The sequence below is a fragment of the Scyliorhinus torazame genome, chromosome 1 (genome assembly GCF_047496885.1).
Source record: "Scyliorhinus torazame isolate Kashiwa2021f chromosome 1, sScyTor2.1, whole genome shotgun sequence".
Classification (NCBI taxonomy): domain Eukaryota; kingdom Metazoa; phylum Chordata; class Chondrichthyes; order Carcharhiniformes; family Scyliorhinidae; genus Scyliorhinus; species Scyliorhinus torazame.
Window position 1 is genome coordinate 258,310,648 of NC_092707.1, and position 12,565 is coordinate 258,323,212.

The following is a 12,565-nucleotide window of genomic DNA, read 5'->3' on the forward strand; positions in this document are numbered from 1 at the left end:
AGGCAGGGGGTTTGGGTCTTCCGAACCTGATGTATTACTACTGGGCGGCGAATGTGGAGAAGGTGCGGAGCTGGGTCAGAGGGATTGATTCCCAGTGGGTCAGAATGGAGGCGAGTTTGTGTAGGGGGTTGGGATTGGAGGCACTGGCAATGGCGCTGCTCCCGATGGCCCCGGCGAAATACGCAGGGAGTCCGTTAATAATAGCTTCGTTGAGAGTTTGGAGGCAGTTTCGCCAACACTTCGGGTTGGGGGCAGGGTCAAGGGAAATGCCGATTCGTGGGAACCACAGATTTGAGCCAGGGAAGTGGGATGGAAATTTTCGGGAATGGGAGGAGAAGGAGATTAAGACACTAAAAGATTTGTTTCTTGGGGGTCGGTTTGCAGGATTGAAGGAGCTGGGAGCGAAGTATAGTCTGGAACAGGAGGAAATGTTTAGATTCATGTAAGTTTGAGATTTTGCCAGGAAGGAGATACAGAGCTTTCCGGTGGAGCCGGCCTCCACATTGCTGGAGGAGGTGCTGGCGACAGGGGGACTGGAGAAGGGGGTAGTGTCGGCAATTTACGGGGCTATTTTGGAAGAGGAGAAGGCACCACTGAAAGGGATCAAAGCAAAGTGGGAGGAAGAGTTGGGAAAGGATATGGAGGAGGGGGTCTGGTGTGAGGTGCTCCAGAGGGTGAACGCCTCCACCTCGTGCGCGAGGTTGGGGCTGATACAGCTGAAGGTGGTGTATAGAGCACACCTCACAAGGGCGAGAATGAGCCGGCTCTTTGAGGGGGTAGAAGATGTGTGTGAACGTTGCAGGGGTGGGGGTGGGGGTGGGGGGGGCGGGCACTAATCACGTTCATATGTTTTGGTCCTGTCCAAAGCTGGAGGATTACTGGAAGGAGGTGTTTAGGGTAATCGCTAAAGTGGTGCACGTGAAACTGGACCCGGGCCCTCGGGAGGCCATATTCAGGGTGTCGGACCAGCCGGGGTTGGAAACGGGTGCGGAGGCAGACGTTGTAGCCTTCACCTTGTTGATCACCCGAAGGCGGATCCTGTTGAGATGGAGATCAACCTCTCCACCCTGTGCCCTGGCGTGACGAGGGGACCTGTTGGAATTCTTGACATTTGAGAAGGTTAAGTTTGAACTGTGGGGAAGGATGAAGGTGTTCTACAATTCATGGACATTATCCATTGTGCACTTTATTTGTTTTTCTAAATATATTTTATTCTCCTTTTTCACATTTTCTCCCAAATTTACACCCAACAATAAACAATAATCAGTAACGAATGTAATGTCAATCCCCATATCAAAAACAACATTCCCATCCTCCCACCAAACCCCAGACATTAGCCCGCATGTTCAGACAAACAAATGACAAAAAGGAATCAGGAATCACCCATAGTCACCATTAACACATGTAGTCCCTCTCCCCCCAGCCCTCCCAGCCACCGCCCAATGTTCAATGTGATCCAATTCGCAAAAATGCATAATGAATAACGCCCATGAATTGTAGAACCCCTCCTTCCTTCCCATCAGTCCAAGTTTGACCTTTTCAAGCGTCAAGAATTCCAGCAGGTCCCCCCACCACGCCAGGGCACAGGGTGGAGAGGTTGATCTCCACCCTAACAGGATCTGCCTTTGGGCGATCAACAAGGCGAAGGCTACAACATCTGCCTCCGCACCCGTTTCCATCCCCGGCTGGTCCGACACCCCCAATATGGCCTCCCGAGTGCCCGGGTCCAGTTTCACGTGCACCACTTTAGAGATTACCCTAAAAACCTCCTTCCAGTAATCCTCCAGCTTTGGACAGGACCAAAACATATGACCGTGGTTTGCGCCCCCCCATTCCCCCCCCCCGCCCCTCCATCCCTCCCTCCCCCCGCTCCCTCCCTTCATCCCCTCCCTCTTCCCCCCCCCCCCCCCCCTCTCCATACTTCATTATGCACTTTCAAGAATTGGATAACATCGAACATTAGTGTGTGTGTGTATGGGGAGGGGCGGCGGGGGGTTGGGGGGAGGGGGACTGTATATGTTAATAGTGACTATGGGTGATTCCTGATGCCATTTTGTTATTTGTTTATGTTAACATGCCGGTTAATGTTTGGGGGGTTTGGTGGGAGGATGGGATCGTTGTTATTGATATGGGGATTGACATTATATTCGTCTGAGCACACTCCACAATTGCAGAGACAAACTAAACTGCCCAATTAGTAGCTTATCAACAGCACCCAAACTCTGAAGGATCGCTATACGCTGGTTCTAGAATCATCTATGTGACTTGAGTGCTCATTTCAGCAGCATATATACTAAAATTGGAACGATACAGAGAAGATTAGCATGGCCCCTGTGCAAGGATGACATGCAAATTCGTGAAGCGTTCCATATCTATGTGACTTGTATTAATGACCTGTTTCTGTGCTGGAGTTGGTACCAGAGCTTTTTTTCCCCCTGTGCCTCTTTACCAGAAGAGGGAGTGTTTCACTGCAAAATGCGAGGCCCGTGTTTACTGTAAAGCAGGCTAACATGCAGTCGTACAACCTCCCCTGCAATTGGGAAGGAGAACAGGATGGGCAGTGGGGTCTGTTAATATTTTATGGCCATTTTTTGGGAAGTGTGGGAGATTTTCTGTTCCAAGGCTGACCCTCGGTGACCTGGGGTTGAAGACAATTGGGGAAGGATGGGGAGAGGGAGTAACTACCATTGCATCAAGGGAACCAATTTCTGGTTTGGATTCTAAAGCTGGCATTAAGTCTTTGACTGATCTATTCTTGGGGCTATGCCAGTCTTGAGAGGTTGCTTGGGACACCTATATTGCACCTGAATCAAAGTGGTTTCAGATGTGTATCTGATGTTATTCGGACATGGCAGGCTGGCTCCCTAAATTGGATTGGCGTGTACCCAGAAATGAGCACAACAAGATCTAATTTCACCCACCTAATTTTAAGCACTTCACACACCACTGATGCAATAACCTGCTTCAATACAAGTTATCCTGTGAGGCATTTGGGCCACTTTCAAGTCACTTCAGAATCTATTTGCTACGAGTTAACAGTTAACTGGTTATTGGTTGCTTGGGGATCGAAAGGAACAGTAAGGGCAATTTCACAAAGTCCTGCACCTGTGATGCACAATCAATTACTCGTGAGACAAGGAGAGTCATACTAATCGGCTTTAATCAGCTAGAACTGTACCCAGCAGCTTCGATACAGAAAGTGAAGGCTGCTGGGACGGCATTGGTTCTTATACCCTGCCTCTCAGGGCGGAGCTATGTGCGTCAGCCAATGGTAGACTCCTAGGTCTAGCCAATGGGCATCCACCTCTCGGGTACTGCAATACCTGGTATTACCACATTCACCCCCTGTTAAAAAAAGGACCAAGCGGGGTGATGGCCAGTGTTACTGTCGCCGTTTGCATGGTAGGACCAGGTATTGCAGGTAACGTGATGTCGAGGGTAACAGAGAAAGTTTTTATTGTTTTATGGTGCAGCAATCAGACGATCGGGTGGCCTGGTCGTCTTTCTGTATCGAAGCTGCTTGGTATAGTTCTAGCTGATTAAATTGATGCACAATCAGTCAGAACCCCTTTATCTCCACTGCGTGTGACCCGGAGGCCAGGGAGATCCGTTGGTTTACGGGATGGGTGATAAGGGAACAGCGCCTTACCATGTCGGGGTGGACGAAGCTTTCCGTGCTCCCGGAGTCGATTAGGCACGACGTAACGTGGCCGTTGATAGCGATCGTTGTGGTGGCTTTCGCTAGCGTCTGGGGCCGACTCTGGTCCAGGGTCACGAAGGCCAGCTGCAGCAAGGGGAAGGTCTGGTCAGACAGTGTGGAGTCGGCAGTGCTGGGGGCCTGAGGCCGGTTCCGGGTAACGGGGGCCAGATGTCGCAAGGAGGAGTTCTGGTCAGGCAGCGTGGAGTCGGCGGTACTGGGGGCTTGAGGCCGGTTCAGGGTAACGGAGGCCAGCTGTAGCAAGGGGGAGTTCTGGTCAGGCAGCGTGGAGTCTGCAGCGCTGGGGGCTTGAGGCCCCATCCAAGATGGCGTCAGCCACGGGTCGCACATGGAGTCCGGGGATACAGAAGATGGCGTCTGCAAGAGACAAAATGGCGGCGCCCATCCACCCAGCGTGGTGGCCGGGGGGCAAATTGGCCGCGCCCGTGGGTCGCACGTTGCCTGTGGGTAGGAGGGCGGTGGTGGGCCTTGGATGGCCGGGACCTGGAAGAAAGGCTGATGATAGTCACTGGTGACCGCTGCCACGGCACGGGCCTGGCAGACTGCGACATAGTGGCCTTTCTTGCCGCACCCTTTGCAGGTGACGGTGCGAGCCGGGCAGCGCGCGCGTGGATGATTTGCTTGGCCACAGAAGAAGCAGTGTTGGCTGGCGGTGAAAACGGGCCGTCTAGCGGCGCAGGCCTGCAGGATTAGCGGGAAAGTCTGGGGGGCTGCTCCGACGGGGTGCCACGCAGCCCAGGGGGGTGCCATGCGCCCGGGAGCATAAGCCAGTGCGTTTTTGTACGCAACGTCCATAGACCCTGCCAGGGCCCGTGTCTCAGTGAGGCCCAGTGTGTCCATTTCAAGGAGCCTTCTGCGGATGTCGGGGGAAGTCATACCTGCCACAAAAGCGTCCCGAATTAAAGGTTCCGTGTGCTCATTCCCCATGACTGTTGGGCAGCCGCAGTTCCGGCCCAGCACTAGTAGGGCCCGATAGAAGTCCTCCAGTGTTTCGTCAGGGCTCTGCCTTCTAGTTGCCAACAGGTGATGGGCGTAGACCTGGTTCAGAGGACGGATGTAATATCCTTCTAACAGCTCGATAGCTGCAGCATAATTCTCCGCCTCGTCGATCAGAGGGTAGATTTCAGGGCTGACCCAGGAGCGTAGAAGGTGCATCTTCTGCCTTTCCGTGGGGGTGTTGGCGGCTGTGTTGATGAAGCTCTTAAAACACGCCAGCCAGTGCTTAAAAATAGCAGCGGAGTTGTCTGCGTGGGGACTGAGCTGAACGCACTCCGGCTTGATGCGGAGGTCCATCCTTTCAGAAGTAATAGCTGATTAAATTGATGCACAATCAATTACTCTCGAGACAAGGTGAGTCATAACTAATCGGCTTTAATCAGCTAGAACTGTACCCAGCAGCTTCGATACAGAAAGTGAAGGCTGCTGGGTCGGCATTGGTTCTTATACCCCGCCTCTCAGGGCAGAGCTATGTGCGTTAGCCAATGGTAGACTCCTAGGTCTAGCCAATGGGCATCCACCTCTCAGTTACTGCAATACCTGGTATTACCACAACCTGGAAAGAGCCTTTTCACCAAGGGAGTGTATCAAGTGCACATGGTGATCACCTGGTGGAACTTTCGAGTTGCACTCTCTGCCGGCGAACTTTCATGTCAGAGGCGCAATTTTGTAAAATAATCTTTGCTTCACCTGGGACATCTTGTATATTCATTAACACAGTGTCATCTCGACTTCCGGTGGCGGCCATGGAGGAGTAGGTCACACATTTGATAGCTCCCGCCTGTGACGGACTTTTGGACCTTTTTCTCCCGTTTTTTCCCGGATTTTATTGGATGTGTCAGTGCAGAGTGAGACGGTGAGGAGAAGTCCCCCTCCAGTGCATGGAGAATTGGACCAGAAGTGGCCGTGTAAGAAGACAAAGTTTTACAAGAAAGACACGAGCAGAGCCGGCATCACGGGAAGACATGGCGGAGAATCAGGGCCTCGGGGAGACAGCACAGTGGTCGACAGAGCAGCTCGCCAAGCTTAAGAAGGACACACTGGACCGGATCAAGTCTTTGATTGATCAGGTGGTGCTGAATCAAGAAATCCACAGACGTGCGATCCAGGAGGTGAAGGAAAAGGTGTCCGAGCACGAGGAATACCTAACAATGTTGGAGACCAAGGTGGAGACGATGAATGACCTCCAGAAAAGAATGCAGGAGAAGCTGGAGGACTTAGAGAGCAGGTCCAGGAGGCAGAGCCTGAGAATCGTCAGCCTCCCTGAGGGCAGTGAGGGATCAGATGCGAAGACCTATGTGACGAACATGTTGGAGAAGTTGATGGGGGCTGAGGCGTTCCCTCGGCCCCTGGAAGTGGATAGAGCGCAGAGAGCTCTCGCGAAGAAGCCCCGAGCGAACAAGCCGCCGGGGGCGATGGTGGTATGTGTGCACCAGTTCCTGAACACGGAACACATTCTGCGGTGGGCCAAGAAAGAGCAGAGCAGCAGGTGGGAGAATTGTGAGCTGCGCATTTATCAAAACCTGGGCGCGGACTTGGCCAAGAGATGAGCCAGGTTTAATCAGGCCTCTTTAAGTAGGGGATGAAGTTCGGAATGCTGTACCCAGCGCGTCTGTGGGTCATATATGAGGACCGGGAATTCTACTTTGAAACACCGGACGATGCATTGACTTTCATCAGGGAAAAAAGACTGGATGTGAACTAAAGATACTGGAGCCTTAGGGAGAGTATTGCAGTAGCGACTTTTGTTCTGGTTTGAATAAGTAGTGTTATGTGCAATATGGGGTTATTTTGAGGTCTAAAGTTAACTTTGTTTTACTGGGAGCTGGATGGGGGGGGGTTCTGTGGTTATTTTTCCACTGTTTTTCTGCTGTTTATTTACTGGGGAATGTAATACTTTGAATATGTATGTCCAAGTGGGGGGGGGGGGGGGGGAGAGAGAGAGAGAGAACAATGGAGAGACAGTCAGTTTGGTGCCATGGGCGGGAGCTATCAGGTCAGCAGGCTCATTGAAGCACAGTGGGGGGTGAGCAGGTGATGAGCTTGAGCTTGATATGAGGGCTTGGGTTTCTGGTGCTGTTACCAGGGGGGAGGATGGGGGGGAGCTGCTTTGCTGACGGGAGGAACTGCTACTCGGGGACAAATTGGAGTTTGGGGACGGCGGATGCCTGAATGGGCTCGAGGAGGCCGGGGACGCGCCTGGAGGCTGGCCGATAAAGGGTGATGGCTAGTCGGCGGGTTGGGGGTAACGTTGGGTCGCCAACCAGGCTGATTACATGGAACATTAGAGGGCTGAATGGGCCCGTCTAGAGGGCTCACGTGTTCGCACATCTGAGGGGGCTGAAGGCGGACGTGGCAATGTTACAAGAGATACACCTAAAGGTTACAGACTAGACTAGATTGAGGAAGGGATGGGTTGGCCAAGTATTCCATTCAGGGCTGGACTCAAAGACCAGGGTGGTAGCGAATCTGATTAATAAACGGGTGGCATTTGAGGCAGGGAGAATCGTGTCAGACACGGGGGGCATGTACATAATGGTGAGTGGGAAGCTGGAGGGGGTGCGGGTGGTACTCGTGAACGTATATGCTCCGAACTGGGCTGATGTAGAATTTATGAGGCGGGTGTTAGGTAAGATCCCAGATGTAGAGTCACCAAACTTGATTATGGGGGGAGATTTTAACACAGTCATTGATCCGGAATTGGACCGGTCAAAATCCAGGACTGGGATGGTGCCAGCCGTGGCAAAGGAAATGAAGAGGTTTATGGAACAGATGAGGGGAGTAGACCCATGGAGGTTTGGACAGCCAAGAAGGAGGAAGTTTTCTTTTTTTTCCCATGTCCACAAGGTATACTCTCGGATCAACATTTTTGTTCTGAGCAGGGCTCTACTGCCGTGGGTGGCGGACACTAAGTACTCGGCAATCGCAGTATCGGATCATGCCCCACATTGGGTGGATCTACGGGTTAGTTTGGAGAGAGGACAACGCCCGCTTTGGAGGCTGGATGTGGGATTGTTAGCAGACAAAGCTGTCTGTGGGGGGGGGGTGAACAAGTCCATCCAGAACTACCTGGAAACAAATGATACGGGGGAGGTCTCTGCAGCAACGGTCTGGGAAGCTTTGATGGCAGTGGTCAGAGGGGAATTAATCTCGATACGGGCCCACAGAGAAAAGACAGAACGGGCTGAGAGGGACAGGTTGGTTGGGGAGCTACTCCAGGTGGACAGGAGATACTCGGAAACCCCAGACGTGGGGTTACTAAACGAGCGGCGGAGATTACAGGTGGAATTTGGGCTGTTGACTGCAGGGAAGGCGGTGGAACAGCTGAGAAAGACAAGGGGGGCGATCTATGAGTATGGAGAAAAGGCAAGCAGAATGTTAGCGCACCAGCTCAGAAAAAGGGAGGTGGCCAGTGAGATAGGGAGAGTAAAGAGTAGAGACGGTAATACTGTCCTGGACCCAGTGGGGGTGAATGAAGTGTTTAAGGACTTTTACAGTAAATTATATGAGTCGGAACCCCCAGCTGGGATGGAGGGGATGAGGCAGTTTTTGGGTCAGTTGAGGTTCCCGAGGGTGGATGAGGATCGGGTGGAAGGGCTGAGAGCCCCAATTGAGATTGAGGAAATAATCAAGGGGTTGGAGGGCATGCAGTCGGGCAAGGCTCCGACGCCGGATGGCTACCCAGTGGAATTCTATAAGATATTTTCGGAGTTATTGAGCCCACTGCTGGTGAGGACATTTAATGAAGCAAGAAAGAAAGGGAGTCCTCCCCCCAACAATGTCGCAGGCCTCAATTTCATTGATCCTGAAAAGGGAGAAGGATCCGGAGCAATGCGGGTCATACAGGCCGATTTCTCTACTGAATGTGGACGCCAAACTGCTGGCTAAGATACTGGCCACAAGGATAGAGGACTGTGTCCCGGGGGTGATACCAGACGGGGTTTGTAAAGGGCAGGCAACTCACGGCCAATGTTCGAAGACTCCTAAATGTCATTATGATGCCCTCAGAAGGAGAGGAGGTGGAAGTGGTGGTAGCGATGGATGCGGAGAAGGCTTTTGATCGGGTGGCGTGGAATTACCTGTGGGAGGCGCTGGTAAGGTTTGGGTTTGGTGAGGGCTTCATTGACTGGGTGCGGTTGCTCTATCAGGCACCAGTAGCGAGTGTGCGTACGAACCAGTTGAGGTTAGGTTATTTTGAACTACACCGAGGGACAAGGCAAGTGTGCCCCCTCTTCCCGCTACTGTTTGCTCTGGCCTTATAGCCATTGGCCATGGCGTTAAGAGCCTCTAAGCACTGGAAAGGGCTGGTTCGGGGGGGGGGGGGGGGGGGGGGGGGGGGCACCGGATCTCGCTTTACGCAGATGACTTGTTCTTGTATATCTCAGACCAGTTGGAGGGGATGGGGGGAGTTATGCGGATCTTAGGGGAATTTGGTAAGTTTTCTGGGCATAAATTAAACATGGGGAAAAGCGAGATGTTCGCGATCCAGGCAAGAGGACAGGAGAAGAGACTGGGAGAGCAGTCACTTAGAATGGTAGGAGGGAGCGTTCGGTATCTGGGAATCTAGGTGGCCCGGGATTGGGAGGCACTGCACAAGTTAAACCTATCATGGCTCGTAGAACAAATGAAAGAGGATTTTAAGAGATGGGACATGCTCCCACTATCGCTGGTGTGGAGGCTACAGACCGTGAAAATTACGGTCCTTCCCAGATTTCTGTTTGTCTTTCAGTGCCTCCCCATCTTCATCCCAAGGTCCTTTTTCAAGCGGGTGAATAAGGTTATTTCGGGCTTTGTGTCGGTGGGTAAGACACCGCGAGTGAAGAAAGTGTTACTGGAGCGCAGTCGGGGGGAGGGTGGGTTGGCGCTGCCGAACATTTGTAATTACTACTGGGTGGCTAATATAGCCATGATTAGGAGGTGGGTAGTGGGGGAGGGGTCGGTGTGGGAGCGAATGGAGGCGGCGTCATGTAACGTCATAAGTTTAGGAGCACTGATAATGGCACATCTCCCGTTATTGCCGGCCCGATACTCCACAAGTCCGGTGGTGGTGGCGGCTCTGAGAATCTGGGGGCAATGGAGGAGATTTAAGAGAGTGGAGGGAGCATCGATTTGCACCCCGATTTATAATAACCATCGATTTGTACCGGGTAGGCTGGATGGTGGGTTCCGGAGATGACAGAGGGCAGGAATTAGGAGGATGGGGATCTATTTATAGACGGGAGCTTCCCCAGCTTGAAAGCCTTGGAGGATAAATTTGAATTGCCAGCAGGGAATGGGTTTAAGTATCTGCAGGTTAATGTGGAGGGACTCGAAGCCCCTGAGTGTAGAGACCTGGGTTAGTGACATGGCTGGGTTTCTCGGTCTCGAGAAAATAAAGTTCGCCTTAAGAGGGTCAATGTTAGGGTTCACCCGGAGGTGGCAGCCGTTCGTCGACTTTCTCGAGGGAAATTAAAATGTCAGCAGAAGCAGAATTCCAAAAAGGGTGGGGGGGAGGGCCGGACTGTTGTTTTATTGTTGGGGGTGTGTGAAGATTGTGATAGGTGGAAATGTTTATTGTGCCATGTTTATGTCACTGTTATTGGTATTATTAAAATTGCAAATACCCGAATAAAAATATTTTTTTAATAACAGTGTCATCTCTCCTGCTTGTAGGTTACTCTCTATATAAACCCTTTGGGTGAGATTTACTGACTGATCACGCCGGGGGGGGGGGATCTTCTGTTCCCGCTGAAAATGCACCCCCGCCGCGGGTTTCCGACAGCAAGGAGTGCATTCAACAGGAAACCCCGTTGACAATGGCAGGAATAAAAGATCCCATCACTGGCTAATGGTGGCTCGCCTACTGGCACTGGGAAACATGTGGCGGGTTGCTTGGTAAATTACCACAAGAACCAAATGTTTAAATTACCGAACAAGAATTTAGTTTTTATAACTTTTACTTTTATATGAATCAGAATCAGCATAAATTAACAGGCGGATCACAATTGGTATGAATCATACATTACAGATGAATAGCCAATTTAACAAGAGATTTAGCAGATTTTCTAGGCTGTACATTCCACTTGTATGGCACCAATTTCAGCCACAAATTCTTCCCAGCTCAGACCTTCCTTGAGCAGAATTCCTTTCCTTCAGGAGCTGATTCTCTGCTGCCAGCAGCTTCCATGTGGGGCAGCACGGTAGCATTGTGGCTAGCACAATTGCTTCACAGCTCCAGGGTCCCAGGTTCGATTCCGGCTTGGGTCACTGTCTGTGCGAAGTCTGCACATCCTCCCCGTGTGTGCGTGGGTTTCCTCCGGGTGCTCCGGTTTCCTCCCACAGTCCAAAGATGTGCAGGTTAGGTGGATTGGCCATGATAAATTGCCCTTAGTGTCCAAAATTGCCCTTAGTGTTGGGTGGGGTTACTGGGTTATGGGGATAGGGTGGAGGTGTTGACCTTGGGTAGGGTGCTCTTTCCAAGAGCCGGTGCAGACTCGATGGGCCGAATGGCCTCCTTCTGCACTGTAAATTCTATGATGATAATGATAAACAGGGTTCCGTTGTGCAATCTTCCACACAATGGCACACAATTTTCCAGAAATTCTGCCAGAACAGCCGTTACCTTCGCACGGGCTGATTCTGGGGTTTCATCACTCGGAGATTAATTTAGAATGGCAGCAGTCCTAATTAAGATTCCGATCGCTAAGAAATCCAGCTCTCCGACTTCGCATGCTAACTGCCTCTTATTTCCAGTTCTTCTCTTCTTCTTTTCTGTTTGCCATGCAGCCTATGTATTTTTTTAAACTATTTTTGTTCAACTATTTTTAATCTTATACATACTACATAAACAAAACAATACCAGTCCAAATATAAGCCCCCCACTCCCACCTACCACCCCCCAGACCGTAGCCCCACTTTTCCAAAAATACCTAACCCCCCACCATAACAACTAATGGTGACCAGCTCTTTGAAATACACAATAAGTGGCTTCTATCTTCGGTAAAACGCCTCAATGGCTTCCCTCAAGGTGTACTTGACTTTCTCAAGGTAAAGGTACTCCATCAGATCTCCCAGCCACACTGAGGCACTGGTGAAGAAGCTGACCTCCACCCCATCAGCACCCACCTCCGAGCAATCAGCGAGGCTAAGGCGAGGACATTAGCCCCCACGCCCGTCTGCAGCTCCGGCGAGTCTAACACCCCAAATATGGCCACCAAGGGATAAGGCTCCAGCTTAATTTTCGGAGTCGCCAACATGATACTGAAGAAGGAGATCCAGAAACCACAAGCCTGGGACTTGACCAGAACAAATGCACACAGTTGGCCAGACCCCCTGGACAGCGCTCGCACTTGTCCTCCGCCCCTGCAAAGAACTGACTCATCCTGGACCTAGTCAGGTGAGCCCTACACACCACTTTAAGTTGTATTAAGCCAAGCCTTGCACATAAGGACGTAGAGTTTAACCTCTGCAGGGCCTCACTCCTCATCATCCAACAGAGGCCCCAACTCCTCCTCCCACTTGGCCTTAACCCCCTCCACCGATACTGAGTCCTCTGACATAATCCGTCCATAGATACCAGAAATGTTCTCTTCGTCTGACCCTGCGAGCGAAAGAACCTTTTCCATTAGCGAGGTTGGCGGTGCCACGGTGAATATCAGGAAGATCTGTTTCACAAATTACAAACTTGTAAATATCTAAACGAGTCAGATTACAAAAGCCCAAACCTCTCCGACAGTTCCTCTAAACTGGCAAACCGTCCCTCCAGGAACAGATCCTCCATTCTTTCCAGTCCCTTCCCTTCCCACCCTCCGAACGTAGCATCCAACCTCACAGGCTCAAACATAATGATTCACACATATCAGAGCCAGCCTC

The 12,565-nt window shown here is 51.5% G+C and overlaps 1 protein-coding gene and 1 non-coding gene across 2 annotated transcripts in view; both read left to right on the forward strand.

Annotated features, from left to right (window-relative positions):
- Positions 1–12,565, forward strand: part of ccdc170 (coiled-coil domain containing 170) — a 163,297-nt gene that overhangs the window by 113,404 nt on the left and 37,328 nt on the right. The window lies entirely within an intron of this gene.
- Positions 2,270–2,376, forward strand: LOC140430574 (U6 spliceosomal RNA). The gene has a single exon (XR_011949459.1). It is a non-coding gene; the product is annotated as a U6 spliceosomal RNA (small nuclear RNA).